The following is a 27,401-nucleotide window of genomic DNA, read 5'->3' as shown; positions in this document are numbered from 1 at the left end:
CCACACACAGGCTCCCAATCCTGGTTGCACTGGGCCCCAGAGGCAGGACATTCAAGGAGGTTCCTCACCTCAGGGGTCACTGTGAGCCAGCTCCCACAGGTCTCTATCACTCATGTAGTTCAGGCACCTGCCCTCTGTCCAGCCAGCCCCTGTGGCAAGGGCCACCTGTCCCTGGACCAGAGACAAAGACTCATAGGAGACAAGTTCCAAGGCCCCTCTCGCATCTTTAGTGGGTGACCTTGGACAAGTCACAAGCTGTAATTAACTCACCTGTGTACTGGGGGTGCCTGTTTTGACTGCCTTGGGGCTCAGAGAATGAGAAGGAGAGATTCCCAGGAGGAAAGCCTGTGTTATGTGTGAGGCGTCGGCCTTTCTGTGTGTGAGTCCCTCTCCACTCTTTGGTCAGTGTCCGTTCTCCTTTACTCCCTCCTCTCCCCGCTCCCCCAGGTCCACCTGCAGCCAGCCAAGGCAGGCAGAGGTCAGGGCTGGGCCACTGCTGGGCCTGCAGGTCCCCATTCGGAGAACCAAGCTGCGCCAGGGATGCGGCTCCTCCAGGGCCTGGATGGCGCTTCCTTGGGAAACAGAAGCTGAGTGTTTAAGAAGCATCTGTCATTATGGAAACAAAGTTGCCAGGCCATTTTTTCTTTTACTATTTTTACTGCAATTTCATTATCTTATGCAAATGAGGCCGCTGATGAAGCCTTTCTGCTGGGTGGCCCATGCTGGGACCAGCTCCACCGCGGGGATTTATTGCCTGCCTCGGCCTCCAGACAGCATCCGGGATGAGGAGGCCCCATGGAGATGGCTTCCGGAGCAGCCACCCTGCCTAGAACGCTCACCCTCCCACCAGACAAACCCCCACATCCTGCCTCCACCCTAGAAGCATCCTGATCTATTATTTCCAATGACTCGCATGTCAGCCCAGCGCGGCTCAGGGCCCTGTTCCTGGCTCCCCGATAGCGGCAGCCCCTTGAAGACTGAACTGCCATTATGCAACAGGATGGAAGAGGAAAGGAGGCATGGAATGTATTAGATACTCATCTCTATAAGGCCCCGAAAGATGAGGAGTGAAATGTATTAGATACTCATCTCTATAAGGCCCCATAATGCTAAGAGAAAGCTACAATATTATCCCCTTGGTTTGAGATGCCCCCACAAGAGGCCTTGGACTTGAACTCAAGACAAGGACTTGAATACAACATGAAGGTAGGGGGGTAGGGACGTGGGATGCCAAAGGAAGGCAGCCAATAAAGGGTGCAGCTCCAAGCCAGCTGCTCCCATGGGCAACTGGAGCTCTGGGAGCCCGCATAGGACACACAACTCCAAAGTTTCCTGATTGAGGGCTGAGGGAGCTGAGGTATGTATTCAAAAGTCCCAGGGGTGTCAGTCCAGGGTGTTTCTGGCATGCCAGAAGGTGGCAAGGTGGGCTCTGGGCCAGGACAAAGCCTTGGGAAGAATGATGCCCCTGCTGGCAATGGCAGGTTGGGTGGTTTGCACGGAAGTGGTAAGGACAGGAGATATAGGCAAGATGCTGACAGCATCTGCTATGACCCCACTTTACAGATGAAGAAGCTGAAACCCCCAAACACCAAATAACTTGTCCAAGATCAAGTAAGTGGTAAGAGACTAACCCAGGGCTCTCTGCCTCCCTGGCTCAAGAAGCCCATAGTGCCTCACTGCGTCCTGGCCCTGCACCTCCCTCCCAGCTCAGCCTCCCCAGGGTTCCTGCCTAACATCCACATGCTCCTTCCTGTAGCTCTGGCCTCACTATCAGCCCCACAATCCCTGCCTGCTCCAGGCTGTCTCCCAGGCCATTTTCTCCCTTGCGTCAAATGTGTTGGCAAAGCACACACTCTCCCCCGTGAGTCCCCCAGATCCCAAATGTGAGAGATTTTCTTCCAAGAGGGCTCAGGCTCCTGTCTGGCCCAAAGCCTTTACTTGCAATTTTTCTGTGAGGACAAGCTACCCTTCCTTCCCCTGAATTGAGTGTCAGGTCACTAAGAATTCCCTAAACTCTGATAATGCATCTTTCTCCAGGACAGGAACAGGGCCAGGCATTTCCTGAGAGCCTCCTGAGACTTGTGCCCTATGTGGGCAGGTGCTCTCCTCTGCCAGGAGACCGGACAGGGAGCTCCACATTCCCCAAGGGCAGGACAGTGGCGAAATTAAAGATGTGGAAAACCAGAAGCTTCCCGGTGCCACTCGCCTACATGTAAGGATGAGGTCACAACAGCTGCCACAACCCAAATGTCACTGGCCTTCATGCATATTCCAGACCTGTAGCCCCTGCTACAGGTCCCAGGGATAGACCCCCTCTGCACTTCCACTGGGGACCAAAGACTTGAGAGCTTAGTGCATAGCTCTTCCTTCTCCAGGAGAAATTGGCATCAATATTAATAATAATAGTAAGAACAAGTTTCAGCCAGAAGAGCAATCGTCCCAAGCCTGGCACTGTGCTTAGCTCTCTGCATGCCTCATCTCATAGGGTTGTCACCATGACCTTATGAGCCAGGGGTGCCATCCCCTTATTACAGATGTGGAAAACCAAGGCTAAGAGAGGTGGAATGACCCATCCATGACCACCCCATAAACAGCAGAATGAGGCTTCCGGTCTGGGACCTCTGTTTCATAGATTTGGTAAATGAGTGAACGAATAAATAAATGAGTGAATCAGAAAACAGTCAATACCAGTGCTGTTTACAGACACTCGGGAACTTCTGTGCTTATAGAAAACAAACATGCAAACTTGATTGGGCCAAAACCGAGAATTACTAATTACAGTCACTCACAGGAACAACCTATCATTTATGCCTAATTGCAGTGCAGTCCAATAACAATTATGCACATCAATAAATGTGTCAGATTAGCTTGGTCGTGAGTTTTATTTGGTCACAACGCTCAACCCCACTTGTGGTTGCTCAGAGTCAGGAAGCTACGGCCAACCAGCCTGGCCCTCTTGACCACTTCCGGCTAACTTAGGAGGATGTGGATGCTGGAAGGGGAAGGGGAGAGGCAGGAGGAAGGAAACAGCTTCTCTCCCTTCCTCTGCCGCAGCGCATCTGCACTGGCAAGCTGGGGGAAAGCGGTTTGGCAGGGGGTCTTTGCAGGCCGTGCGAAACATCACAAGCCTCCCCTCCTTTCCCCAGTGCCAAAGGCGGCTTCCTAATTAGAACATCCATAACCCTCAGCATCTGCTCCAAGAGAATTCAGCTGCTCTAAGATGGAGAAGTCCATTAACTTTATTGCACAAAACGTCAGACGTGCTTTTAGACAGAGGATAGCTGCCAAGTGAGATAAACGGCCCGAGGGACGGGCCAGAACTTCCCGCAGTCCCCAGCTGGATCCTTGGGACTCCCTCCTCTCTCCATCTGAGGCCCCGAGTGGTACTGTGTCACCCTGGGAGGCCAGAGCCAGGAAAATGGTGACTTGCAAATGCAGGTGCAGCCCCAGCACCCGGGCTTCGTGGTAGAGACCCGAAGCGTGCTGGGTGTCAGCATCGGACAGGCACCACCTGGCTCCCAGAATGCACCGTGATTCCCACTCCTACTTGGAAGCTGGACAAGCTGGTATCACCAGAAGCAGGAGAGCGTAATGGCTGAAGCGGAATCTCAGCTTTGCCACTTAGAAGTTACCCGTGTAACCTTGCAAAAGTGCCTTAAAACCCTCAGGCTATTCTATAAAATGAGCTGAGTACCACCCCTGTAGGGGGGTTGTAAGAGATGGGGCCAGGAACCTTCAGCACAGTGCCTGAACCATAGTGAGGGACCCCTTCCAGGTCTCTGTTGTAAAAATCAGTCTGCAGTGGGTGCAGGGAAGAAAAGTAAACACCAGTTTGAAGCCAGTTGGTCCTGGCTTTTAATCCCAACTTCATGGTGTGGCTTAAACCCCTAAGAGCTTTGGTCTCCTCATCTGTAAGATGGGGTTCATATGCCATCTTCTTTCCTCACAGGAGAATTAAGAAAATGGGGAAGTGCTTTGAGGCCACTAAGGGATGCTCTGATGTGCAGCTCAGTTGTTCCTGCTCCCGTGGTTGTCAGCCTAATGTCTAGTATTCCCTGGGCTGTGCCAAGCCTGAGGCTGCTGCTGGCTGGGCCTTCCCCTGTGTCCCTGGAATTCACCCCCACCTGAGCACCCACTCCACACACCAGCCCTCCCCTGTCCCCAGGAGCAGCCACAGACCTCCCAGCCCTGGTGAATGTCTCACCAAGTGGGCCTCCTGGGCCTCCACCTCTCAGACTCAGATTCCTCCTTAATATGAATAATTAGTAGAAACAGTCAGAAGGGAGGCGGCAGCTATATCAATTGATTTCAACCAGTGATTTCCCAGCCTCGGGGAGAGCCCAATTTTGCTCCAATCCCATTGCTGTAAATTCCCATCAAGCTAAGAAAATATAGTGCAATTTAGAAACACTGATATGGCAATAAAACACAGATCCCCAGCAAATGGAATTCGGCAACATCGAAAAATGGAGCCATACATTACTCGGCCTGCAAACTCCCTCCGGGGACGTGATGCTGGGAGAACTTGGGGCTGTTTTATGTTCAAGTTGATCTTTCTTTTCTGGATGAAGGCAGGGCCACCCACAGCAAGGCTTCTGGTGGCCCCTCCAATGTCCCGGGAAGAGTTAAAAGAGGGCTCCCCAGCCAGAGAGAAACTGTGGCACGCCCTCTCTCCTCCCGGGGCTGCTGTAGGGAGGAGCATGAGAGGGTAGGAAGGGAGGGAGGCAGAGGAATGTCCTGTGTACATTTAGGGGAAGTCTCACTAGTGGACTTCTAAGAAAATGTGGTTGTTTTCATTTATCACATGAAGATATTGAGAACCAGAATAAGACTTGTTCAAGGTCACTCGTGGGCAAGGGATAAAAGCTAGATTTGAACGCATTCTTTTCAGTCTACATGCTGCCTTATGCCCAGCTTAGGACTCAGCCTTTGACTCAACAAAATCTGAAATGAAGCCGAACAATGTTTCCCACGGCCTTCTGGGTGGGCGGAAGCCTGGCCCCCAAAGTGGAGACAAGACCACTGTCCACAATGGGTTCATCACACTGCTTCCTGGGATCATTAGCCTTTTCTAAAGCCCAACTCTGTACCTCTAAAATAGGAAGAGGTGCATGATCCAGTCCTGTACCCCCTGGGAAGGATAGAACTGAGGAACAGGAGGGCTTTGGGAAGGGTACTGGGCAGACCCATGGCCACTGTTAAACCAAACACCTCCACGTCTCCCCACAGAGGCTGGGGGGCTCCGTTTGCTCTGTCTGCTTAGTAGACGCCCTCCTCATCAGCACTGTCCCCGCTGCCAGGCCATCCTCCTGCAAAACCGCTTCCATCCTACCCTCACTCCTGCACACCTGTGCACACGAGGACACACTCCCAGTACTCACCACAGTCTCCAGTTTGCTTCACTGGCCCCTCCACCAGATGTGAACTGCACAGGAGCAGAGATTTCAGTGCTTGTGGCCGCTGACTAACCCCCACACATTGGACTAAGCACAACTCAGGGACTCTGCTAATGTTTGGGACACTCTGGGGACAGCTTTGACTTGCTCCCATGAGTCCTGCCTAGCCCTAGTGTCTGGAGGCCAATGAGGACAGAAAACCCACAGTGGCCTCTGTGGAGTTTGCGTGTTAAGAACTACAGCTCTGGAACAGACAGACAGACCTGGACTTGACTTCCAGCTAGGCCACCTGCTAGTTGTCTGACAACTTGTGGGCATTACTCAATCCCTCCAGGACTCAGTTTCTTTGTCTGTAGAATTCGTTTGCTATCAGGGCCTTCCTGAAAAGTGGGCCACAAGGATCTAGTAAGGTAACATTCAGGAAGCAGGAAGCACAGTGCACGGCACATAGTAGGTGATCAGTGAACAGCAACTGCATCAGTCAGGACAGGGCAACCAACCCCAGGTCTTGGTGACTTAACATAGAAATCAAATCTTGGCTTCCCCTGCAGTCCAGGAATCCTCTGGGATGCTGTCCTCTGTCATGAAATCAGTAATCTAGGCTGCCTTGATCTTGTGACCCCACCGTCTCAACTCTAGACCTGCTCTTCTGTAATTGCCTCAGCTAAGGAATAAATGGGCTGGAGAATCACATAAGTGCTTTTCTCTGCCTTAGCCTAGAAGGGACACATGTTCCATCCACTCACATTTCAGAGGCCACAGGTAGACATGTGGCTCCACCTACCTAGAAGTAGGAGTGTGTTCTCCATGAGCCTAGAAGGGAGCAGAGAGCCGGAAATCTTGTCTGAGATTTTCGCATTCCCTCCATTTCTGTCACGTGTCCTCCCACAGATCAGCAGAGGAAATATAGGGCCCCCCACTGCTCCTTAGCTGCAGCCCAGCCTTGGCCCAGGGGAGACGATTTTTGCAGAAGACAGACTACTTCTGAAGCCCTTCCCCACCCCTCCTCTGGCCCCTTTCCTCCGACTGAAGAGCCATCATCAATTTAGTGACAACCCAGAATTCAGGCCTCCAGCATCTGATTACAATTGTGCCTCTGACTGTCAGGGATAAATGCCTGTTGTCTTAGGAGGAACTGTGCTGATGGAGGTGTCAGTAAAGACAGCGGTGATACAACCCAGATCCCTCCCCTGTAAGATGTAATTTGTGGGCAAGTCAGGTAGGTCCAAATCTGGGCAGAACTTGGGCCCTTGAAGATGGGATACACAGGCTGGGGGGCAGACACGTGCACCTGTGTGGGGCCAAAGGCAGGGAACCAGAACCAGAAGTGACTTCCTTCTATGCAAAGTAGAGACAGCAGCCCAGAGGAGCAAAAGCGTAAAAAAATGCTGAGTAGCTAGGCGGGAGGTAACCAGGGTCCCTGCAAGTGAAGACTGGCTAGACTAACAAGCACAGGGACAAGGACACAGCGCCAGTGTGAGCTTTGGGAATTACACGTCATGAATCACTCAACAGCTGTGTGACCTCAGATCAATTGCTCAGTTTCTGTGAGCTCCCTCAGTGAAGAGGTACTCGGAGCCCTGACTTATAAGCTTGCAAAAATACAGTGAGATGGATGTGAAATGTTCAGCCCATTCACAGTTGGCCCCTAGTGGGGGATGCTGGTGACAGGTAGGCCCAGGCCTGTTCCAGAGATGCCGGGCCACTACAGTGGGCAAAGGAGTTTCCCACTCAGATCCCCTTTGACCGGATGGTACACTCATCCTGCTGCTGCTGGGAGTCTTTGCTGGTTGTGGCTCCCAGCTGTCCCCTTGCCAGGTGCTTCTCACCTATGAGGTTACATTTCCCATCCCACACCACTGTTCCAGTGACCCATGATGTGATCATACAAAAGCCCCCTACCTTTCCGTAAGATGGGACCAACCTGATGGTCCTATCTCTACCCCATTCTCCCTGGGGGGTCACCCTGAAATTAGATCCCTTCTCAGATCTCACCCTGGCTCACTCCTGCCCCTGCCTTATCCTGCGTCCGTATTGCTCTTCTCCTGAAACATTCCCTCAACACATTTCCATCACCTACTCATCTCAGGCTCTGCTTCTAGAAAACCTAAGGGAGACGCCAAATAGGGCTCCAAAAAAGTGGGGTCTAAGGTCTGAGGATGGCCCTGGAGCCCAGGCACAGCAGACTAGCCTCACGCCTACTGAGCTATGTTGCGGTTCCCTGCCCTTAGCCCCACTCAGCGACATGCCCTTGGGTGAACTTTGATCCCTTCCCTGGAGGGACTGGCTTCCGGCTGGTGTGAGTCAGAAGGGGCGTTTGGTACCAGCTTCAGGAAGAGAGGGGCAAAGCAGCACTGAAGAGGAAACTCACAACGTTGCCTATGTCTCTGTTTATTGCTTTATTCATTGAAGACTTATCCCCATGTACTTAAACAGGATTTGAGGAGCTTAAAACTAAATGCATTTAAAAGGGAATGATTGTAAAAGCAAAACAGCACAAAATCATGTCAAAGGAATGAAATATTTTTATTTCCTCAGAGGCTAACTGGGATAATGAAGGCAGAGCTTCTTCCTTAGGCAACTAGGAAAGCGAGTTATTGCAAACAGGATCCTTGAAGAGTCAACAGATCCCCCAAATTCACTGGATGCTCCTTCTGGGGTTGCAGGTCCCTCTCAGACATCCTCCCTGTGTAATCCCAGAGCCACCTCTCCCAGCTCATAAACAGAGCAGGGAAAGAAAACAGGCACTGTTCCTGCCACTTGGCAGGGCCTTGGGAATTCTTTCCCTTTCTGGGCTTCTCAGTAAGGGTTGAGCCTGACACTTCCTGGGGCACTTCCAGCCCTTTTGCTCAAGGGTTCACCTAAGAAAATTAGGGGGCCAGCACCTGCCGGGACCTCAGACAATGGCAGGTGAGGTCTGCACCTCTAGGCCCGGGGTGGGAGGTGCAGGCACTAAGGGATACTGAGGGCTGAGCAGCAAGTCAGGAGGTGATGAGCAAGAGAAAGGAGACGGGTGCAGACTGGAGCAGAACCGGGGACCAGGGCAGCACAGGAGAGAGGGCTCCAGGCCGGAGGGACGGCGGGCAACCTGAAAGCTCAGAAGGGGATTGACACAACCGATGAGGCTGGATCCACAGGAGAAGTTCAGCCCAAACTGGGGTTGGAGGCAAGAGAAACGCGCAGGGGCAGAGAGACCACCCTGCTCTAGGCTCAGGCTCCAGGGCACAACAGGGACTCAGGTGACTGTTGTTCCTCCCTTTCCAGGAGACACAGGCACCGTGCAAAGCATTTGGTGCACATTCTCCCACCTTATCCTCCCAGTGCTCTTTGAGATAGACTCATTTTAGAGGTGGAGCAAGGGTTAAGATGCTGGCCCAAGGTCACTCAACCACTAGGAGGCAGAGAGGTTACACCCTGGGTTACCTCTGACTCTGAGCCAGCTCTCTGAACCCCGTTTCAATGCCTCCCTCAGGAGTTCCCAGTCCTGAGAGGTCCCTAAAGATGCTAAGTCCTGCTTTGCTAATGTCTCCATCATCTTAGATACCACATTTGCATCCTAATAAGAGCCTTCTGGAGCTAAACCTTTTCCCCTAAGGGCACTAATGGGGGATTATAAGGCACTGCATCAAGACTGGGATGGGAAAGGTGGGGCCTCTGGGTATCCATTGATGGCCCCTGTCAGCAGGGAACCCTCGCTGATCTAGAACCCAGCCTTACCCCATCCTGAGGCTCCTGCCCAGTGTTTGCATCTCCCAGGCCCCATGACGCCACCTCTGGGTCTCAGGGCAGCCATTAGTGCTGGCAACAAGCACTCCCGATGCCCTGTTGGCACAGGGGAGACATAAGCTGCATCTGTCACCTTAAAAGCATTTCTGAGACGGGCAGAGGCGACTGGAGTGTGCAGGAGAACTCATGCAGGGAATAGCAGGCCGGCTGTCTCATTCTGCAGACATCCCTGCTCCATGGTGCTCAGAGACAAATGGCATTTCACGAGGATCATCGTCCAGGAGCACAGCAGCCCTTGGAAGGAAATTCAGAGAAGGCCAGAGAAGAAAAGTGACTGCTCTCTGGGAGTAGGGTGCTCCAGGAAAAGGGGGCAGGGTCCCTGAGGACCCCAAGTGGCCCGCCCAGGCTGGGGGCCTGGCATCAGAGGCCAACTGACCCAGTGGCACTTTAAGGACCCTGGAGAAATTCTTCAGGTACCACTGCGCCAGTGTGCAAGGGTGGTATTACCATTATTCCCTTTCTCAGCTAGAAAAACCAAGGCTTGAGTGAGAGGAAATAGTGTGGTTAAGAACATGGGCACTGGGGTCATACTGTTTGGTTTAAATCCTGGTTCTACCATCTTCTAGCTGTGTGTCTTTGGGCAAGTCCCTGGGTCTCTCTGAACCTCAACTTTCCTACCTGTAATATGAGAGAAATAATAGTACTTCTCCCAGAGGGAGCTATGAGAATTAGAATATAAATGTAGCTGACGTGTCATAATAAATTTTCAATAAATGGCAGCTTTGATTATTATTAGATTAGTCAAGTCAATTCAGTTCACTATTTATTGACTACTTGGTTGAATTCATTAGAGTATATCACCTAAATAAGCCAATTCTTTCCTCCTGGTTGATGATAATGCTGAGTTTTTCCCTCTTCAGCCAGGTGCTCTGATGTTGTGGGGTTGCATCTACCCTACAAAACACTGGGATGGCAGGGCCACCCCCAAGTCACCTGTCCCCTGCCTCCATCCTTGGGGATGAAATCGAGATCCTGCCAGAGATGATTTTGTGCCCACACTGGACTGCAGATCCTAAGTGGGAGCTGAGGAGAAAGAAGAGGCTCAAAGACCAGATGCTGGAAGGAAACCTCCAGGGCTGAGAAGCTGAGGGTGAGCAGTGGCAGATCGGAGTTTGGAAGGAAACCTTAGGAGGTGAGCAAATGGAGATAGCGGGGTACAAAGACAGAGAGGAGACTGGAGGGTTCGGAGATTAAGAGGTGAATCTTGAGAGTTTAGGGCAGGAGATGAGAGTGGGAGTGAGAGCTCAGACGGGACGCCTAGAGGTCAGAGTCAGAGGTAAGAGGGTGGTAAGAGGCTAGGTGTGTGTCTCAGGGGGTGTGCCTTAGTGCCTAGGCTCTAACAAATCACCACAAATTCGGCAACTTTCAAACAACACAAAATTTAATAACTTCGGATGTATTCCTTCCTCTAAAAAAAAAAAATTCCACAAATGCATCTTCTTTAGGAGACCAAAACTCCAAAATCAGTTCATGGAGCTAAAGTCAAGATGTCAGCATCCTGTATCTATTCCTGTCCCTTCCCCTGCCTTCTCCAGGATGACCTGGCAGGGTCCCTGGTGGCTCTAACAGTAGGAGGGCAGAGCTGTTTGGCTTTAGATCAGTCCTGCCACAGGAAAATGCATCACAAAGGACATTTCCTGCCACCTGTTATTCATAAACTCACACATTTACTGAGCTTTGAGCACTGAGCTCCATGGAAAGGATCCGACAGGGAGCACAACAGAGGCGGCCCTCCCTTTGGAGGATGCCCCCAGACCTGTTCTAGTGTTTGCAGGTGCAGGTTCAAACCAGCTCATGAGAGTCAATTGTTAATTTTTCAAGAATTTTCAAGCCAGCTGTTAAACACAGCCACTATTAAAAATTATGATCTGATAAAAAAAAGAATCTGAAAAAATATTATATTAACTTATAATTGAGTAAGTTGTATTAGAAACAACAGTAAAAATACTCAAGACTCATCATGTCTTCATTGTCTGGCTCTATTTCACTTATTTAATAAAATATTTTGTTAAGTTAATATGTATTATCTATGCTTTTATTTACATCTATTAAATCGGTCAATTGGAAACCCCATATCATGGTGGGTTGCAATGCACTTCTTCTCAAACCCATGTTCAGTGACACCAACCTTGATACTTTGAAATTGGAAGAATTTGTACAATGGGACCTGGCAAACACTATACGTCAGGAATGCTTTCTGTTTTTTGAGAAACAGTTACTAAGCATTTATAGCACATGGCTGCCTGTTCCCTACCATGCAGTCCAGACCATCTTACAGCGTCTTGGCTCTTAGCTGGAACTAACTTGGTGGACCAGGATTGGGGGTGGAAGGTGAGGTCCTCAGTAGAGGAAACATTCTCAATCCTTCATTCCTCCCCATTGGCCTCGTGTGGCTCCACAGATGTGCAGGCCCTCAGTTCTCCGTCTCCCAGGCAGGGGCCACTTCTCCACAATTCTGGCCTTACTTCCTCCAAATAAAATCTAGGCCTTGCTGTTCCATCAGAAAGCAGCTGTTCCCACAAAGCTTGCAGGGCTTAATTCTGATTATAGACACAGCTGGACTGCGGCTCACACGCCAACATGTAACTAACTTTCACTTTACTCACATTCTCGGGAAAATTGACGATTTTCTGCCGTTTTACTACACTTGATGATAATTTAAAAGGCAGGTTTAGTGCATCCATAAAACTGACTTTGCAACAAGCTTGTGATGTTAGAAGAATATATTTGGCCAGGGCCTATTGTTTGGAGTCGTAAAGCAGAGGCCAGAATGGCACTCCAGGGGGGCACCTCACACCAGCATCCTCTGCACCTGGGACTCCAGCCCACCTTTATCCCATTCCTGGGTGATGATGGGGATGGCCTGGGCGTTTTTCCTGAACATCCCCATCCCAGACAGAGTAGAGTGAGCCCCGCCTCCATTCCCTGATGACACTCACTGACTTCTGACCCTGGAAAACTGGACCCAACTTCTGGGGCATACATACACTGAATGCTCTGCCGAGGCCCTCCAAGGGCAAAGCTGGCTTCCAAAAGGGAATTTATAGCCGGCTAATCAAAGCTTAATTACCGCAGCACAGCGAGCTCCAGCAGGAACTCAGGCCGGAATGGTTTTGCTAGGAAACTTTTTATGAGCTTAAGCAGAAGCAGCAAATTAGCCGGAATGAGAGGAAAATTGTCCTGCCTTAACTGTGTCCCCAAGCTGTGAATCTACAGCACCAGCCTGCAGGGAGTGGCTCTGGGTGGGCCTGAGAGGTGGAGGTGGGATAGTGGGGGCAGGCTGGGTTTGATCCCCATGGGCAGTGAGCTTACACTCCCGCTTGCCCCCACCCTGGTGAGAACCACAGAGCCTAACATCTTGTGTCTTCACTTCCTACCTCCTCTTCATCTCCATAGCCACTGGCAAGGCTGAAGGTCATCACACAGCCACGTGGCCTGGCTGGAAGGCCTCTTCATTCCAAGGCATCTCTCTCCCTCCCTGGACTCTCAACTCCTTCTAAATGCTTCTGATCAATAAAAATTCTTCCCCCTACCCTCCCTCTGTATATTAAAATTAATTCCTTTTGTTTTCACAAATCTGCAATTCACCACTCAACTAATTCCTTCTCTCTCACTGTGCCAAGGACCTGCCTTCCGATCCCAGAAGAAACAACCACCACCAATCAGGAGTGCCTCCCGATCACACTCCTCTACCCCCCTGCACCCACACTTCCTACATGCACACCCCACTTTCTTCCTCCCTTGCGTCTCTGAGGAAAAGCAACTTTGTGGCCATTAAGAGTCACACGAAACCTGGTTTTGAATCTTGTCACTGCCACTAACTAAAATGTACTTTCTTGGCCAGGTAATTTAGCCCCTCTGAGCCTCAGCATCCTTGTCTGTAAAATGGGAAAAATAAAATTGATAGTATGAGGAGGCTGTAAGATGTTCCATTAGGTAACCCATGTGCAGTTAAACACCACACCTATACATTGTAACATTCAAAATAAATGAGAGTTATTATATTTAATTATAAAACGAAGAGCAGGAATTCATAGAGATTACAGCTGCCCTTTGTAAAGAGGATCTGGGGTTCTAGAATAAAGAATGAGATTGTTGACATCTCCACATCTGTTATTAACAGTCATACCCACAAGGTACTAGCTCTGCAGCAAAATGGGGAGAGGGTACCCCCAAGGAAGAGACTGGGGGAGGCTGGCATGAAAGAAGAGTAAGCAGAATGCTGGAGCCTTGGAACAAAGAAAACACAGAGAACCTGGAACTGGGCTGTGAGCAGGCTGGAGGTAGGATTCCTGCAGAGACTGGGTGAGGAACTGGGCTGTGAGCAGGCTGGATGTAGGATTCCTGCAGAGACTGGGTGAGGAACTGGGCTGTGAGCAGGCTGGATGTAGGATTCCTGCAGAGACTGGGTGAGGAACTGGGCTGTGAGCAGGCTGGATGTAGGATTCCTGCAGAGACTGGGTGAGGAACTGGGCTGTGAGCAGGCTGGATGTAGGATTCCTGCAGAGACTGGGTGAGGAACTGGGCTGTGAGCAGGCTGGATGTAGGATTCCTGCAGAGACTGGGTGAGGAACTGGGCTGTGAGCAGGCTGGATGTAGGATTCCTGCAGAGACTGGGTGAGGAACTGGGCTGTGAGCAGGCTGGATGTAGGATTCCTGCAGAGACTGGGTGAGGAACTGGGCTGTGAGCAGGCTGGATGTAGGATTCCTGCAGAGACTGGGTGAGGAACTGGGCTGTGAGCAGGCTGGAGGTAGGATTCCTGCAGAGACTGGGTGAGGAACTGGGCTGTGAGCAGGCTGGATGTAGGATTCCTGCAGAGACTGGGTGAGGAACTGGGCTGTGAGCAGGCTGGATGTAGGATTCCTGCAGAGACTGGGTGAGGAACTGGGCTGTGAGCAGGCTGGATGTAGGATTCCTGCAGAGTCTGGGTGACAGCACAAGCCTGACTCCCAGGGGCACAGCTGGGAAGGGGACAGTGCTTAAAGTAGGTTTCTGTAATTCATCATTTTATTTACAAATTAACAAAGGACTAAAACATGCTTTGTGCTGTTCTAGCCCACGTAGATGCTTTCTTTCAACTTTATGAACTTCTCTAACAATGAGTAAAACCACTGTGGCATGACAGGCACAAGTATTATTCTGTGCGGATTCTTTATTCCTAATGTCATCAATTACAATAATCAGATCACTGTAACACCGGGCTGGAGCGGGGATGTTGCTGAGGGCAGGCAAGCAAGACCACAGCTGTTCAGGACCACTCGCCCATGTTCCTAAAGCACCCTAAGATGACTGGGAAATGTGATTGCCCTTAAGTTTAAATTACCTGCAATCATTAAAATAATCTAGTTCATATTCATAAAGCCGTGATTATATTTTACATACCCAGTAAACACTTTATGAGAAAAACTCACAATTCTGCAGCGAAATAAAGAGGCTCGAACTGGCAGAGTCAAAATGCAAAGACACGTTGGCGTGAAATCAGCCCAAAACACTGACTTGGGAGTTGAACATTGTCCATGGATATATTTTGTGCCTCTGTTATGGGTGGAGGGGTGAGTTTAAAAGGGTATTAAGCATATGAGGAAGAGAAGTGATATCAGGGGAGAGGAGCGAAGACAGCCCATTTCCAGAGCTTACAGAGGTTTTCTTCAGCCCATATGTACTCCTGGCTCTCCTCTGTCCAGCTGACCCAGCTGACACCACTGGTGAAAAGTCACCATGAGGCTCAGAGAGGTTAGGTGATTTTTCTGAGATCACACAGTAAATGGGGAAGTCAGACTCCAACCGGTCTTTGTGACTCCAAAGTCTGCACCCCACACTTGTGTAGGAGCCTTGCCCAAGGTCACAGAGAGTGAGTGGCAGCCTAGTGCCCTTCAGCTGGATGACATCTCTGGCTTCACCACCCAGCCACCTCTAGACCCCCTTTTTGTTATGCCCAGTCATATTGTGATATGTTCCTATCACCTTTGACGTTCAGTGGGGTGTGCTGTGTGAATTGTCAAGGGCAATGCCCACTGGACACTGAGTCTGAGCCTAATCATTTTGCAAAAAGACCTAACTTAAAAAAAAATTATCCACTTCCCTTTTTTTCTTTTTGTTTTTTTAACAAGATGCCTGTTTTGACAAGAGTTAGGCTTAAGAAAGTCCCATGAATGACATCCCTCTCTTCCCACCAGAATCAGACCAAAGGGGATCAGGATTCCAGTTTTAGTACGTAGGAGAACGTGGTTTAGGTGTAAGAGCTACGTGGCCTTATTAAGATTAGCTCCCCCAGAATTGAACCTCCTCCTCCGAACCACAGACCTGCCTCACCTGCGCAAAACCTGGGACAGAGAAAAGACAGGAGAGCCCTGTCTGCAGGCAGTAGAGCCCCAAACGGGGCGGGGTCAGAGCTGCGCACGCACGATGCCTTCGCCCAAGCCCACCAATCAGAGTGCCTCCTCTTCCCGCCGAGAGGAGCAGGTGAGCGCTTGCAGAGCTAAGTCTGGGATTATTCCAGCGGAAATGCTTCTACCTGGAAACCAGAGTGGTAGTAAATGATCGCTCTTCCACCTCTGTGAACAATAAGAGAGAGGAAATATCTCTAATTCCCCTGGCTCCCTACACCTTCCCTTGGCTGCCCTGCACGTTTTATGAGACTGCAGTCATTGGGCACAATCACGCCATCCAGTGCCAGGTATGGTGAGGGTTTTCCAGGGCTGCTCAATAATCATCATGGCCACATATGTCAGTGGGGAGAAGTTCCATGGGGCAGGAGCCAGGGGCTGGTGATGGGCCAGGGGCTGTTTCCAGAAGGGGTTGTTAGGAACAGTTCTATAGCCACCACGGTGTGCGCATGGAGTTCCACCCGGCCTGGGCCATGGTCCCCCAGCAGGCTGTCTCTCCAGACTCTCTCACCAAGTCCCAGGATGACTTTCACTGAAAAATACCCAAAGGACCCAAGGAAACCCCACTCCCTTGAAGTTCTAGGGACAAAGGTGGCTTTTTTAGTTGTGTACTTATCTGGTACTTTTTCAGATAGTGATCAGTAGTGGGAAGGGGCTAGTGCTCTACTGAGCATAAAACAACCGGGACTTTAAGCAGCCCATGCAGGCCCCACTTTGGTTTGAAAGCCACTGAGGGAGTTCTCATTTGTTGCTCCGCACACCTGCAGCCTGCTGGGATCCTGGGGTTGGCATCCCACAGCACCTGATACCCAGTACTATGATTTGAATGATTGTATCCCCTGCCAAAATTTACATGTTAATGAATTAATCACCAATGTGATAGTATGAAGAGATGGGGCCTTCAGGCAGTGATTAAGTCATGAGGGTAGAGCCCTTGTGAGTGGGATTAAGGTCCCAGGAAAACAGGCTTCACACACTCTCCCTTACCCTTCCACCTTCTGTAAGGTAAGGACAAAACAAAGTACCATCTTGGAAGTATTAAGCCGCCCTCACCAGACAACATTGCTGGTGCCACAGCTTCTCACTCTGGGACTCAGGTGGACAGCACAGCTGCCATCTGGATTGCTGCTGGTCTCCCCAGCAGAGGGAATAAAGGCCTATGAATTGCACACTGGTGCTTAAAGATTCACATTCCACACCCACTCCTACTTCACTGGCCAAAGCAAGCCATGGGATCACCCCTGCCTTCAGGGACCGTGTCCAGGAGAACAGGAAACATCTGGTGGGCAATACCCCTGTGCCATCCATTTAGCCCCTGGCACCTGCCCTGAACAGACTGTCCAGATCCATGCTATCCAACATACATACCTGTTGAGCCCTTGAAATTCCGCTAGTCCAAATGTAGATATACTCCAAGTTTCAAAGCACACATCCAACTTCAAAGAGTTAGCATAACAAAAAGAAAATAAAATATCTCATTAATACTTTTCCATTTTGATTACATATTGATGTGCTATTTGGGATCTATGTAAAGTAGATAAAGTAAAAGATAAAATGAAATTTAATTTTACCTGTTTCTTTTTTACCTTTTCTTTAATGTGGCTACTAGAAAATTTAAAAGTTACGTTTGTGATTCACATTAGATTTCTAGTAGACAGCTCTGCTTTAGCACCTCTGATCAGGTTGGAAGGGGCTAGAGCTTCAGGATCCTGGAGACAGGACTGAGATTGTGAATGCAGTCAAGTGGCCCAGCCCTGAGTGGGATCCCTCCAGACTGGGCATCTGCGCAGCCACGACTTTCGCTCCATTAGAAAACCGCAGGAGCCCTCCCTGGTGAGGAAGCCCCTGCTCCCACCCTGGGCTGGGACCCCATTCCCTGGGCTGCCTGGATGTTTGATACAGCCAAGTCCGGGGCATGGCGAGGAGCATCTTGCACAGTCTGATGGCCAAAAAGCCACAGCTAAGAAGGCACTCTCGCCTGTGGAGAAGTGTTAATAAATATTTACCGAGCCCTTTGACAGTGCCGAGGAAGAGTACAAATCAGTCCCAGCAGGCGCTGAAACGAGCTTCCCCCAGGGCGGCCAGCCAGCGGACCGGTCGTCGCGCACGGGGCCATGCAGCCTGCTGACCTTCCCCGGCCTGCACCTACCCAGAGTGGCCCAGGCAGCCCCGTTTACAGAAGCTGTAAAATAGCACAATCTCTCACTATTGATTTTGTGCCTCTCCCTGTGACCGCCACCCTGGATAACTCACATTGTATAGATTTTTCTATAAACCCCAAATTAATATCTGCAGCAGGTGGGAATATACTGCTGCTGGGTATGGTGTCACCTCATGGCCCCACTGGGCTGGGAATTGGAGGACACACAACCTGGGGCTGCCCCTCCTGAGCCTGGGCCCACAGACTGATCTCTGCTTTGTAGCGGCCAGCAGGGAGGCGCCCCATGTTCTGGATTTGAGTGAGGTTGTGCAGGCAGAATCATGAATGCAGCTCATCCCAGGACCCTACAATACATTAAGAAGTTACTCTCCAGAATGGCAAGGAAAGAGCAGGGGCTTTGCAGTCACTGGACTCCCAGCTCCACCACCAACTTACTGTCTCTATTTCTTGTGTCTTTCTATTACTTGTGTCTCTATTTCCCAATCAGTAAAATGGGGATAATATGCTATTAACATCACGTGGTATCCTGAGGATCCTTGACCTACACAATAAATATAAAACAAGATAATGTTCGTGTAGAGAAGAGCTACGAGGGAAAGAAGTAAGCTGCCTTTGGAAGACACCTTGAGGTAGGGTAGTCAGGGAGGGCATCTCAGAAGAGGTAACATTTGTGTATCGAGCTGAAGGATGGGAAGGTGCTATCCATGCGAAGACTGGGGAAGGGCATGCCAGACGAGGGAACAGCCAGTGCACAAGCCGAGGGGAGGAAATGACAAAGGAGATCCAGTATGGGTCTTTTCCCTGCAGGGGACCAGAGCCCAGGGATGTGAAGTCACCTCTTTTGCCTCAAGGGAGGACCCCCTGTTAGGATAGCGCATGAGGTCGGAGGCATTAGTGGAGGGAAGGAGAGTGTGGTCTCGCTGTTCTGTGGCTCCCCTCTTCTGGGTTAAGTTGCAGACCTGCTGGGAGCCCTGTCCCCTGAGCAAGGAGATGGAGAGGCAAGACACTGCCCTGGGGGAATAGTGAGGAGGTGGGGTGGACCACAGGAGAGGACTGATGTGGTGAGAACCCACAAAGGTGTCCATCTAGCCAGCCAAGTTCTTTAAGGCCTGACAATTGAGAGGGCAGCAGGCACGTTAATGAAAAATGAATGAACTCCCCCAGCTCAAGCCAAGTAAACGTTTGCTGCAGACATGTCTAATCCAATTGTCTTTAATAAAACTGCTAATGAGGTTTGGGAGTTTCCTTGGGGCCTGGCTGAGCCAGTAGGTTTCTTAGCTTCTCCCAGCCCCTCCCCAGCCAAGGTCCCTCCTCTGCTTTCATGAGTTAATTCAACTTGATATTTGGGGTATACGGAAGCAGAAGACAAGATATGAACCCTCATGACTGGAGCAGGCATGAGCACACGGAATCTCCCTACGTTTTCTCTGTAAATATCCATGATTCATTCACTTGTATTTATAGTTAGTGAGCTCCCACTAGATCCAGACATTGCCTTAGTTGCTGGGACAGCAGCAAAGCAAAGAGACAAAACTCTTCACTCTCAGGGAGCTTCTATTCTAGCGGGAGGCAGCTAGACAATGAGCAAGTAAAATATAGGTGACACGTGCTGAGGAGATGAACAAGGGGAGCAGAATGGAAAATGGGAGACAGGAGGTGGTCACTTTAGATCAGAAGGCTGGGAAAGACTTTGAAGAGATGGCGACATGTGGTAAAAATCTGCATGAGCTGAAGGAGCAAGATGTGTAGGCCTATGGGGAAGGGCATTCCAGGCAGAGAGAACAGCAAGTGCCAAGGCCCTGAGGCAGGAGTGAGCCTGGCATGTCCGTGCAACAGCAAAGAGGCCAGTGAGGCTGAAGCAGAGTGAGTGAGGGAAGAGGACTGGGGATGAAGCCAGGGAGGTGACAGTATCACAGATCCCCTCTACCGTACAAGCTACTTACCTTCAGCCCCATTTCACAGGTGAGGTGTGGGAAGGAAGAAGTGCTCTGTCCATGGTCAGTTGCAGCATGCCATGACTCAGGACTCAAAGACAGTTAGGCTCCCAAGCCAGTGAACTTACTGAGTGTGTGCTACCATCCTCCAGGCTGTCAAGATGCCTCCTGGCCAGCCAGCACCACGGAATATTAGCTGCAGATACTATTTTACAGAGGCAGAAAAAGGGGGACTTCCAACATGGATTGGAAGAACTCTCTCCTAGAGAGCTGGGCTTCCACCATGGGTCTGTCTGACTCCAGTGCCCAAGTTCACGGGAGGCTGCTACAGAACTTGATCCTTGCATTTGGACAGGGGAGGCAAAAGCCAGGGCTAGTAGGGACAGAGTGAGGCACAAAACCCAGACTGCTGGGATATGGACTAGGACTTCATCCAACTACCCATCTGTCCATCTGTTCACCCATTTGTCCATCGGTCCACCCATCTCTCTATCTGTCCATCATCCATCCATCTGTTGCTCCAACCATCCATCCATTCATCCATCTGTCCACCCATCTCTCCATCTGTTTATCCTTCCATCCTTCTGTCCATCCATCCACCCACGCACCCATTCACCCATCTGTCCACTCATCCATCCATCTATCCATCCAACCATCCATCCATCCATTTACCCATTCATCCGTCTGTCCATCCATCCATCTGTCCACCCATTCATTCATCTATTCAGCCTTCTATCCACCAGCATGCTTGCCTAGCTCTGTTTTGGGAACTACTCATGTGCCACAGTGAAGGGCTTCCCCTCAGCAGATGGGGCCAGCACTGGGGCTGATTCCTTGGGTCACTTTCCTGCCATACTCCATGCTCCAGAGCCAGCCAGGCAGCTCCACCCACCAGCTGCCCATCAGAACAACATATCCTGGGACTTCTTGTCATTTCCCATCCAAGATCCCATTACGAAGTGTGATTGCTGAAGTAATAGATAGATAACGAATCCGTCTGAGCCCCGCCTGGCACACCGGGCAGCTGCTGGGTTTTTCCCATTAGCCATAGGGTTTGACGGACAGTAATGGATTTCATACTGATGTCGGAGCCTGTGGCGGATAATTTCATGATAACGCTTTATCAAGTACTGACGGGAGGTAATGGGTAATCACCAGGAAGAAAGCAAACCCATAAGGGAGCCCTGGCCTCCGCCCAGCCTGGCCTGCCTTTGTTGTGCCAACTGCCACCTTTTCAGCGCAAGGGTCTACTCCCCTCTGTGTCCTGAAGGATGGCAGAGCTTCTCGTCCACTGGGCATGTGTGTGTCCAGGCCAAGCCGGCTGAGATCCTTGGAGACTGTTTGTAAAGAAGCGTCTCATATGAGACATCCTCCTAGCAAGCACCAGCCACCTTCCTGCCCACTGGGACTTGCAGCAAACTTGGGAGAAGAACAAGCGTGAGGTTCAAGGACAAGACAACCTAGCACAACCCCCAACCCCAGAAACGGGCCTGAGTATGTGCCTCAAGGCCACTTCTCTGTATCCTGGAAGCTACTCCTGGGAGCCCAAGGTGGCAGTGGCCCTCCTACAGCCTGCTCTCACCTTTATAAAGGCCTGACTATCGCTGCTCACAAGGACACTGTTCCTCACCAGGACTTTCTAATAGAATTGTCTTTTCCCAATCTGTACAGGGAGAAAATGAAATTGGATATAATTTTCCCCCATTTTAGGATTTTCTTCCTTTTCTTTTTTTTTAAACATCAAGTCCTTGTCTGTGACTACTCAGAGAGAATAAATGAATGAAGAGGAAATGATTATTAATGAGAAACTTACACTGGGCTCTTCTTGCTCCATTTCACCTGGTTTTCCTTAGATTTATTTCTTTGTTTCCTTGGTCATGTCTGGGATTTTCCAGTGCTTCTTAAAGGGTGGACATCTCATTATACTATACACTGAATAGTTCTAAGATGCCTCAACTAAAATTTCCAGCATTGTAACCTGGTACAAAACCTCAGTTTTTCTGGTAGAATTTGAATCATTGGAACTTTACCAGCTTCCACAAAGGACAATGTCTGGGATATCTGGGCACAGGGAGCTGGGAGTGTTCCAGCCGCTGGCTATTTGTACTAGCCTGGGGATGGGTGCTCACAGGCAAGCAGGGATGCAAAGTATGCCTGAAGGTTGAAGGCACCACCAGGACTTATTAAACACCTACTGCGTGCCAGACACCTTTCCAACTGCTCTCCAAGCAGGGTCCAATGTAGTCATCACACTGTTCCAGCAAAAGTGTCATTATCAGTCATTATCATTGTTGTCCCTATCTCAGAGATGAGGAGACTGAGGCACAGTGAGGTCAGGTAACCTGCCCATGGTCACACAGCTAATCAGAACTCAAACCCAGGCAGTCTGGTTCCAGAGCCCATATTATGACCATGACACTGTCCCCACCAGCTCGTCCCCACCAGCAGCACAGCTCTGACTAGACTGTGGGCCCAGACTCCTATAACAGTGCAATGTCCCACAGAGTAGTGGCTGGGGCCTCCAACTGTGACTGTGCTCATCCCTGCCTGGCTCTGTGTTCAGGTAAAAAACTTCAAAGTGGTCATGTTGGGCATGTTTAAAGAAATGAGCAAAAGCCACAAAGCAGGGCTTTCTTCCTTCCTCTGGAAGCCAGTTGTTAAGCGTTTGCCAGCACACCACCCTCCTCTGGGGCTGGGAGATGATGGGTGCCTGTACAGGATCAGTGAGCACTGGAAGGAAAAAGTGCATGAATTGGGGACCCCCTCACTTGGTCAGCACTGTCTTTATTCACCACAGAGGTGATGCCTGAGCCAAGACTTCATTCCTCATGTTTATTTAGCACAAGGGTGAACACTGATGAGGAAAACACAAGGACAGCCTCAGACGTGTGGGCGGGCAGTAGCCACACAGACAGCTGGGTGAGCGCAGGGTGATGCGGCCCTGGGAGCTGCCCAGGAGGGTGAGGTGACCAGGGAGAAGCACTCCAGGCGGGGACACTGCCACTGGTGCCATCTCTATAGGAGACGTGCAGCACTGCCGGAGGCTGGGGAAAGCGTCCCTTTCTTTACTCTAGGGATTGGAGCCTGAGATAGCCTGGACCTGAGACAGCCCAGCCTGCCACCCAAGCTCCTCTGGGCCACACCCTGCTCCCCATCCCCAGAACACAGGCCTTTTCCTGGGTACACAGAGGTGCTGGGTTTCCTCACTTTCAGTGGTCCCCAGTGTTTCCTGTGCTTGGAATGTTGCATGTGTGCACAGCTGTGTACACACACACACACACACACACACATGCACACACGCTCTTTCTCAAACCCATTCCCCCTCCCCAGCTGACTCCCCATCACTTCAAATTTCAGCTCCAGCAGCATTTCCCATGGGGCCTCCTCAGACCACTCTGTGCCCCCACCCCTGCCAACCTCAGGAAGCACCCCCTTTCCCAAAACCATGCCATCTCTATGATTCTAGGATTGAATATCCATTTGTGTGATTGTTTGCCCAGTATCTGTTGCTCACCCCTATATCAAAAGGTCCAGAGGGCAGGATCTTCATCCCTTTGTGCCCAGAACAATGCTCAGCCAACAGTAGTGCTCAGTGCTTATCTGACAGATGAATGGGTAAAGGAATGAATGGGTGACATGCCCAGGCCTGGGCAACTTGAGGTGTGTGAAGGCGTGGGGAGAAGCAGAGGAGAGGCTGAGTAAAGAGAGGGTTCAGATCTGTCCTCATCCTTCCTGGGGGACTGAATTCTCCCCTCCCTTGTTCCTCTTCCTTAACCCTTGAGGGCCCAGGACAGTGAGGAGGAGGCTGGGCAGACAGACGGACAAGGGCTAACCTAACTGCTTTAGAGAGGCCAGCTAAGCTGGAAGATGGCCACCACTCCCTCCTCCAGTCTGTCTCCACCCCTACTGGGCTGAGCACCAGGACTAATTAAACTGGGTTTGCTCAGCCAGGCCCTGGAGGGGCCGGCTCCAAGCACTCCAGATGGGCTCTATTTGTCAATTTGAAAACTAATCTCTGACTATTTAAACAGCAGCTTATCTGGGCCCAGACCAGGATTAGCATTAGGCACCTTGGCTGAAGAGGGTGGGGTGGCCCTCCCCAGGTGTTAGGGAATGATTTGAGGGTGAATTTTCCTTCCAGAAAGAAGATCCCAGAACTTCTACCCCTAGTCCACCCATCCCCGAGAGCAGCCCCCCAGGTCTGACCAGCAACTTGCTCCACTGGGCATCCCCCCACTCTATCCCCACCTCCCCTCCTCCCTCAAGGAGGCCCTAGACCCGCTAGAAACTGGAAGAAAACAAGAAAATATTCTCCCCTGGACCTTCTGGCAGGAGTGTGGCCCTGCAAACACCTTGATCTTGGACTTGTGCCCTCAAGAACTGTGAGAGAATAAATTTCTGTTGTCTTAAGCTACTAGTTTGTAGTAATTTGTTAGACAGATACGAGCCCCTCCTAATCCTGACCTCTAAGCTAACTAGGAGAACCCAGGGGTGGGTGATGTCTCAGAAGCAAGTGGAGGATTCTGGGGCTCGGGGCTTGGACTTCTCTGCTCTCCAACCTCTCTCCCCGGGTGAGGACGCAGTGGCACTAGACGCCTTCTTTACAAATGTGCATCTCCAGCTCTAACCCCATCTCCCAGCTTGAAATTTCTATTTGCAGCTGCCTACTAGACATCTTCATTCCTCTAGAGAGCCACCCCAAATGAAATGCCTGGGCTTTCCCCCTCCCCAGACTCTTATCCCCAGAGTTCTGCTCCCAATAAGCAGCACCCCACCACTGGCCCAAGCCATTGCCAGCTTTCTCTCACATATTATATCCAGGTCCTTGGCAAATCCCAAGGCCAACCCCTGCCACCAGTATGACAGCTACTATCCCAGCCCCAGCAGCCGTCATGTCTGCCTGGGCCCCTGGCATTGTTTCCTACTTCCACACTCCTCTACCCACAGCCTGCCACCCACACGGCAGCCAGAAGGAGCCTGCAAACTTGTCACTTAGACCATGCCACCCCTTGCTTAAAATCCCTCCATGACTACTCAGTGCACATCCTCCCTGGGACCCAAAAGGTGAGGCCTCCTGACCTGCATCCCTGTCTGCACCTGGGGCCCCACTGCCTTCCCCTCTCTCACTCAGAAAGTATGTCTGGCATGTATTAAGAGCTCAATAAATACTTGTTGAATTATTGAACGCAGATTAGGAAGGATTTCCTGAGAAGTGATATTTAAGCTGAGACCTGAAAGATGAGAAGAGTACATTAAGGCAGAGAAGGGGAGGGTGGGAGGAGCTTTGCATGAAGCTGGAACAGCATGTGCAAAGGCCCTGATGCAGAAACTGCCAGCTCATTCCAGAAGCAGGCCAGGCCAGAGGTAGAAAGAGCTGAACAGGACAATATGGCATCACCCCACTTAATCAGGGCTAGCTTGTAGCCCTTCAGCCTTCTGAGCTGGCCAGTGGGCAGTCCTGAGGCTACCCCCCATGAGGCCTTCCTGGCCCTCATCCCTGCAGCCTTTATGTACCACTAAGACCAGGAACACAGGGTTTGCCTGGAAAGTCTCAGCCACCTCTCATCCCCACCCAGACCTGACAGATCTAACTACCGTCGTTTTCCATGAGTGGAGCCTGGACCTTTCTGTCTGTCCTCTGTGTGTTCTTAGGGCCCTACACACAATCTATCATGTAGGGTGAGATCAGGGGCCTCAGTAGAAGCTGCAGATAGGAAATTTCTTCCCATCTGAAGCATCTTCAGTTGTAGAAGGAAGGACCACTGGGCTGAAAGTCCAACCACCCTCTTTAGCCAAGGTGCCTAATGCTAATCCTAGTCTGGGCCCAGATAAGCTGCTGTTTAAATAGTCAGAGGCCCAAACTCTCTGGGCCTCAGTTTCCCCATCTATAAAATAAAAAGTTGGAGAAATCCAGCCCAAACAGCCAAGTTCTAGGTTCATTCCCCAGAGGATAGAGGTGTTACCATTACCCAGGGCTGAATCAGTCTGAATATCCAGGTGGGGCCTCAGTTCCCCCACCATCACTGGTGCTCTTCTGTTACCAATGACAGCAACCCCAACCCAAACTGGTTTAAGCACATAGGAATACATTGCTTCATGTGACCAGAAAGTTGGGGAGATATATATATATATATATATATATATATATATATATATATATATATATAAATCAGGTACAGTTCAATCCCACTCTGTGACAATTGTCCATGTTATTCCTCTCTCTCTCTCTCTCTCTCTCTCTCTCTCTCTCCACAAACCCCTCTTGCTACATCTGTCTCTGCCTCTCAGTTCCACATTCTCACTCCCTCCCAGGCCTCTTATGGTTTCAAGACGGCTACAGCAGCTCAAACCCCTATATCTTCCCAGATAAAAGAAGTGTAGCCAGAGCAGAGGGCACAAAGAGAGAGTGCTGAGGGATAAGGCTGCAGAGTAGGCAAGATCAGATCCTGAAGGACTTTAGCCTCAGGGCAATAGGAATCCATAGAAAGTTTTTAACAGGGAGACAAGCTGACCAGATATGAGTGTCCCACAGCTGGCAGAACTGTGCTGCCTTATTGCTACCATCAGTGCCTCCCCAGTGGACTTTGCCTGTCACCCACCCCAGCTGCCAGCCCTCACTTGTAGGTTTCTCCTCTGACTCAATGCACTGCCCCATGGGTGGCCTCATCCCTTAACAGGTCCCACATGCCAATGAGGACGGAGCCACCAAGCAGCTGAAGGTCTGGAGCACAGGCATGAAAGACAAGTAAAGAAGGAGTGCTCAAAGGGTCAGGCAATTCTGTGCCACTGACCGCTCTCAGGGGCTCAAGAGCTGAGGAGCAGAGGAATGGCTGTTTGCTGAGTTTTCTAAAGTTAGAAGAAATCACAGAGGAAAGAGAAAGCTCATGAAGGAAGGGGAGGGACAAGCAAAGAGCCCATTAAACACCAGCACTTTGGAGACAGAAAGACTTGGTCTCTGTTGTGGCTTTAAGATGACAGCAAGTGACGTCTATATTCTTCTCTCCTGCATTAGTGTGACCTCTGTGATGGCTTTGACCAACAGATTATGTTGGAAGTGAAGCTGTTCCAGTTTCCAGGCCCAGACCTTAAGAGACTGGCAACTTCCATTTCATGCCTCCTAGCTCCCTCTTGGGAGTCCTCAGTCACTATATAAGATGTGCAATGACTTGGCTTGGAGAGACCACGTGAAGATGGAGAGATTGTAAGGAGAGGAAGAGGGACCCAGTCGGGCCCAGTAAGACATGAGGTATATGAGAAAAGCTGTCTTGGACCCTCCAGACCAATGCAGCAGCCAGCTGGGTATCACCGAAGGATGATAGTCAATGCTGTGAGGAGCAGAAGAATCACCCAGCAGAGCCCAGCCTGAATTCTTCATCCATAAAATAGTGAGATATAATAAAACAGTGGATGTTTGAAGACACTAAGTTTATTGGAGTTTGTTACCCAGTAATAAGTAGCCAGAACAACCCTACTGGTTTTATGGCTTAGGGTAAGTGACGATCATTTATAAAATGAGGATAATAAGAATAACTACCTTGTAAGTTTGTGATAACAACAAAAATTGTAAGAAGATAAAGCTGTTGGATCAGTGTCTGACAGAGTTAGAGTTGATAAGTTGTATCTATGATTATTTTTAATATTGTTTCATCATTATGAAAGAATGCAGGGACAGAACAGCCAGCCAGAATCAGTTTAAGTTTCGACTGACTTGGCAGTCTCAATCTAGTGGTGTCATTT

The sequence above is a fragment of the Nycticebus coucang genome, chromosome 22 (genome assembly GCF_027406575.1).
Source record: "Nycticebus coucang isolate mNycCou1 chromosome 22, mNycCou1.pri, whole genome shotgun sequence".
NCBI lineage: Eukaryota > Metazoa > Chordata > Mammalia > Primates > Lorisidae > Nycticebus > Nycticebus coucang.
The sequence above is the reverse complement of the archived record's forward strand: the minus strand, read 5'-3'. Positions refer to the sequence as shown.